The sequence below is a fragment of the Nanorana parkeri genome, unplaced genomic scaffold, assembly GCF_000935625.1.
Source record: "Nanorana parkeri isolate BGI_ZX_2015 unplaced genomic scaffold, ASM93562v1 scaffold392, whole genome shotgun sequence".
Lineage (NCBI taxonomy): Eukaryota > Metazoa > Chordata > Amphibia > Anura > Dicroglossidae > Nanorana > Nanorana parkeri.
In genome coordinates, this window is record NW_017306660.1 from 899,347 (window position 1) to 905,269 (window position 5,923).

General features: G+C 44.0%; 1 protein-coding gene across 1 annotated transcript in view; it reads right to left on the reverse strand.

Annotated features, from left to right (window-relative positions):
- Nucleotides 1–3,776, reverse strand: part of UNC79 (unc-79 homolog (C. elegans)) — a 97,302-nt gene extending 93,526 nt beyond the window's left edge. The window contains exon 1 of the mRNA XM_018559398.1: nt 3,733–3,776. The gene's annotated coding sequence lies outside the window, so the exon portion shown is untranslated. The remainder of the gene's footprint in view (nt 1–3,732) is intronic.
- Nucleotides 3,777–5,923: the final 2,147 nt, after the last annotated feature.

Below are 5,923 nucleotides of genomic sequence, written 5' to 3' on the forward strand. Positions count from 1 at the left end.
TAACTTCCCCTGACTTTACTGGCTACGTGCTTGTTTCTTCCCAATGTTCTAGAAAGCATGCAAAGCAGAGACAGGCAGTTAGCACATTCTGAATGCCAATGGCCGCCAACTTCCACACTGGTTTCCCTTTGTTCTGCATGAGATAACACAGCCAAACCTTTCTATACCAAACATTATTAAAAATAATTCTTTCTATAGTGTGCAGTGTGTTAGTTTAGACACAGAACATGTATGAAGTGGATATATAAGTACAACCCTCCCAGTATCTAGCTCATACTGTAAAAGATGGCCAGACTGGTAAGGCAAGCAGCACAATTGGGCATTAGAAACAACAATTCATCAAACGAAATTGCTTCTCAGCTGTAAAGGGCAAATGCACCCAAAAATAATATTTTACTTGTACATGGCAACTGGTGGACTGAGTTAACCTCATCTTTCTATATGCCTCGAATACTTCAATGGTGCGATTTTTCTGTCCAGCATGGGTGGTGTGAGCCTCTCATAGCGGGCACAGCAGGTGTACAGACCAGGGAACTCAGCACAGGCATGGTGGGATCCTCTCATAATGGGCACAGAAGGTGTAATGACCTGGGAACTCAGAACAGGGATCATGGAAACTCCTCATATTGGGCACAGCAGGTGTACAGACCCAGAAACTCAGCTCAGGGATGATTGGAACACTTCTTATAATGGGCACAGCAAGTGTACAGATCTAGGAACTTGGGGCAGAGATTTCACCAACAGAGTCCCCAAGAGATGGAAGAGACTGCCAGAGGTGATTAACCTCTCCAGCATTCCGCCAAACACTGAAATAGCAGTCTTGGTTGGTCTAAACCTTTAATAAGACATAAAAGTGTTGCATACAATACTACATTCTACCGCTTTAGAATCCACAACCAAGTCACACATAATAATAGACATATAAAATGGTCACCAGTCCGGTAAGGGCAGATTTTGTTTTCTTAACATTTTATTGTTTGGTTATATCTGAGACCTCCATATATGTTTCAGCAAAACTAAGTGTCACAGCACCCCTAGTGGCCAAAATCTAAAACAACAGCTAAACCTGCTGATATTCCGAGTGCATGGTCTAATATACTTCATTGCTACAGAAAAACAGAAAAAACAATGGTGACCAGCACCAAAAAAAAGTTTATTCTTTTTTGTAATCCACTAAAGACATTGTCAGCCAGAAAGTATTAAACATCAGTCTGAATGTAAATGAGGTATAACACACAATGATGAGTAATTAGTTTGTCAGTGACATAGTAATTCTAGGTAGCAAACACATTTTGAAATTCAAGCCACACACATGCAGTCATATAGGTGTGCCACAATGCTGAGAATGCATGATAAGTGTGTGCCACCCTGGCAGCAACAACGCTTTTTCACCCACATCGACTCGAAATGCGTTACGGCTATCAGGAGGTAACACACATTTATAATTTAATGGCAGTGGAATTCCCAACTTCGGAGACATTTATTTATTTGAGATGTATTTGCTGTCTTAATATGTCACTGCTGAGTCTTCATAAACAAACAAATGACTCATGTGTCTTATACCCCCTGTTACATTCAGACTGAAGTTTCATCCTTTCTGGCCGACAGTGTTTTTACTGGATAACAAATAAAGATGAACCATTTTATATGAAGTGGATGTGCTGATCACCATGTACTATAAGGACTCATTCACACACCATGCAAGCAAAATTGTATATTGTGTATATACGCGTCTATGCGCGTATATACGAGCGTTTATGCGCGTATATACAAGCGTATGTGCACTAATGGAAATTTTAATGAACTGTACGCACATACGTGCGTATATACGCACAAATAGGCGCATGCGCGTAAAATACGCAGAAATACGCTGCCCGGACGCATCTCGGTTCCATCCCGTTTTTCGCATATATATATACGATACGCAAATAAACGGCTCCATACGCGGCTATGTGTATGAGGCCATTTATTTGCATATGTTGCATTTGGTACAATACGCACGTACGCGCGTATATATGCGCGGCAGTGTGAATGAGGCCTTAAGTTATTATATATGTGGAACTGACAGGCGTAATCACTGTAGAATTAAAGAGTGATATCTCTGTAACCTTCCTGGAAATAGCTTTATGCCACAGGGGTAACTTATAGAAGCAAACTCACCTTTGTATAGATGACCTTTGTAAGATTTAGTTGTTGCAGAGGTAATGGAAATAATCAATGTGGCCTTTATATATATATATATAAAGAGAGTAGAATACGAGCACATTCCCAGTGGCAATATAACATATAACTTAAGTACATAAGTAAAAATCATTGTGATACATGGGGGCATATTTGATGGGGCATTGTGGCAGCAACAGAGATCCTCTCAGAGATCTACTCAAAAAGTTTAAAAAAAACATACATTGCTACATGACCTTACAATGTACAGAGTGCTCATTCTTAAAGTGTATGTATAGCCCAAACTTTTTTTTAGTTTTGGATAGAATGGAGAGGGGTTCGAACCTCTATAAGGTTTTTATGTCCGGTTAGGGAGTTTTGTCCTCTCTGTTTGTTCTGCTGATCACTGTCACCAAGGCTGGAAGTGAGGGGAAATACAAAATGTGTGAGTTGTCACCAGAATGGGAAGCAAGGAGAAAACTTCCATTGGGCACACTTCCTGCAATGGACTACAATCTCCATACAAATTAGTAAACTAAACGAGTGATACACAAATAAAATAAATTAATGTTAAAGGAGAACTATGGGGTTAAGGCTTTTCCCCCATAGGGTAACGGGAGGACACAAACTAGCATCCTCCTGTCACCCTAGGCTCAGTATACCGCGAGCTATAGCTCGCGGTATACTGAGACGCCGCAGTATACCGCAAGCTGCTGCTCGCGGTATACTAAGACGCCGCAGCTGAAGCGGATCCCGACAATTGTGCTGGGATCCGCCCAGCTGCGTGACTGACAGCTGGCTATGCCTATCTAGAGGCAGAGCCAGCTGTACTCGCCCCCTCCCCCGTCCGTTCCGCCAGTCAGCGCTGGAGGATCGGAGCGGGGGGAATCCAGCCCCTCCCCTGTCACTGCAGAGAGCCGTGACAGGATCGAGAGGTGAGCGAACGTCGGTATGTGTTCGCTCACCTCCCGATCTACTGAGCCGACCCGGGACGGACTACAATCCATGTTTAGTTTACTAATTTGTATTGAAATTGTAGTCCATCCCGGGAGCGAGCTTGGAGCGGTGGCTACTTTACAACACAGCTTGCGGTATACTGAGACGCCGCAGCTGAAGCGGATCCCGACAATTATGTCTGATCCGCCCAGCTGCGTGAGTGACAGCTGACCCTGCCTATCTAGAGGCAGAGCCAGCTGTAACCGCCCCCTCCCCTGTCCGTTCCACCAGTCAGCGCTGGCGGATCGGAGCGGGGAGGGGGGAATCCAGCCCCTCCCCTGTCACGGCAGAGAGCCGTGACAGGATCGAGAAGTGAGCGAACACGGTATGTGTTCGCTCACCTCCCGATCTACTGAGCCGACCTGTGACAGTCTCACTGTCACAGGTCGGCTAGAACTATGAGGTGAGTGAAAAGCACTCACCTCATAGTTCTCCTTTAACTCCTGAGTATAATGTCACTTTAGGAAAAGTTTTTCAGCAGCTTTTAAGGTTGACTTGGTTGTGTTTCTAAAGCAGCAGATCTGCCATCATCATCATCGTCATCAGTTTCGTAAAGCAATAGTAGTAAATTCTTACCATGTTGGCCATGTTGAAGTAAGGGCACCAGGTCCAACAATGAAACCAATGTCACATAGAGCCCCTGATAATCCAAAGAAGGGTACTCGGACAATTGGGCATCGCGGCTTTGTTGGCCTCGTTCCGACGGAGAATCTCGCAGGACGCTGTAAAGGAGGGAGCGAGTAACAGTAGGATTGATGGAACTGACCTGTGGTCTTAGAGATGGGGTGAGTGGGAATGGCACAGGGAAAAGACACATAGTCATGGGCACTGTCAAATTGGAGGCATCTTGATTGTCCTTCTTGCCTGACCGGGACAAAATGCTGTTGAGGGGACAAAGAAAAAAAAGAGACAACAAAGACACAAAAAAACAGCACATTACATTGAAATGACACTATAAAACAAAGAATAAAAGACCAGATACGCACCACATAAGATGCAATGTCTACCACATCAGAAGCTAGGCTAAAATTCGCTAAGATCACTTTCACTCTCGGCAAAAAAATCGGCAATTCGGACAAATTAAAGCTTGTGTTGAATAACCTCATTGCATCTCATGTGTTATCTGGTTCATAAGGAGCAAAAATATAAGGATGCATGTTTCAGTGCCCCACCCATGCTTCGGAGACGGGTTCCATCGGCAAAACCCACGCCCAACTAGTATATCACCAGCAAAACTGAAAAGGCCGAAATGAATTCTTTGCTTTAAATGATTCGGGGGGTAAATTGTCGAATTTCTCTCTCACTCTCTCTCTCTCTGTCTCTTTATTTATTTTTTTAAATCCTTAAAATGGTCACAAAATTCAGCCCCTCGAAATATAGGTGTGGCACTTTGAGAAACATGTTTTAGCAAGTAATAAACATGTAAGTTTATCAAGAAGTCTTCTTAAAAAACACATGTTTATTGCACCAAAATAATGTCTGTATGTATTTTATGATACTGCTTCATGACATTCCGTCAGTATCATTTGGCGTAATGATTCGACAGGCACATGAATTAAGAAATCATATTTCTTTCTAAAAATGTTTACTAAAGCTACAGGGAGGAAGCTTGGGGGGAAAATAAGATATAATTGATGATTTTGTTGCATAGGTGAGCTAATGGTAATGGCAGATTTCGTGCTTCGAATTTAGCATTCTCTAGGTTTGGGAGGGAAACATTGTACTTTAGCAATACAAACACTATTTTGTTGTTACCTTCTGACTATGCAAACATTATTGTTTATTGACAGTTGCTAGAATGCCACCATTTACTGTTCGTAAAGAAAGTGGAGTTTATTGGAACAACAAGCACTCTTCAAAAGGACAAACACTAGAAGCCGGTTCATCAAAACCAACAAATGAGCAGGAATCCATCATTGGTGTCTATTAGAAGGGTCATAGTCAGGGATTTCCCACAAGGCCAAACAAGGCCCGGCCTCGGGAGAGCAGGGAGTAGAGGGGCAGCAGGGGTGTGGAATTACTATCTCCCGACGCCCAGGACATGCAGTTCCAGGCGCCGGGCGAGTAGTTGTTTTCTACATTTAGCCCTGCTATGGGCAAGCACAGCTAATTGTACAGTGGGGAAGCCGCCACTTGTTTTGTACAAGTGATCCCGGTGATGTTGCCGACATCACTTGTATGTAGCCTGCAGGTCTGCCATTCTCCATTGGGGAGGGGTGTTAGCGGGTAGGGGGGCGCATTGCAGAAACTGGCCTTAGGGCAGCAGAGAGAGTAAATCTGGCCCCGGTCATAGTTTCGTTTTATTGCTCAGCTCGGTGGATATACCTTTATGTGACAGCTAATATACTTTTTTATGCCAAAGTAGTTACTTGCTTACAATTGTCAGTGTGCCGCGTTCTACTGTCATGCCGCAAACTAGGGTGTACTCATACTAGGGTGTATGGAACGTGCTCAAGCAGGTATGACCCCCAAAGTCCAGTTCGTTTGACCGGTGTGATTATTCTGTAACATGCTCGGATGCGGTTTAGCATACCGTGCCCGGGCCCACTTGAAAGAGGTGGTCTGGGGCACAGTTCAGTTGTACTCTGGCACGGTACACATATGTGATCTCTAACCGTGCCCGAGCATGGAACTTGAACACTGAAGCAAATTAGATCAATTTATGTCCACTCAGGGGGGATCGGTACAGATGACATAAGTGTGCTCAGGCCAGCACAATATGAGCACAGGATGCTTGCTTGGGCCTGGCACAATATGAGCATAAGAA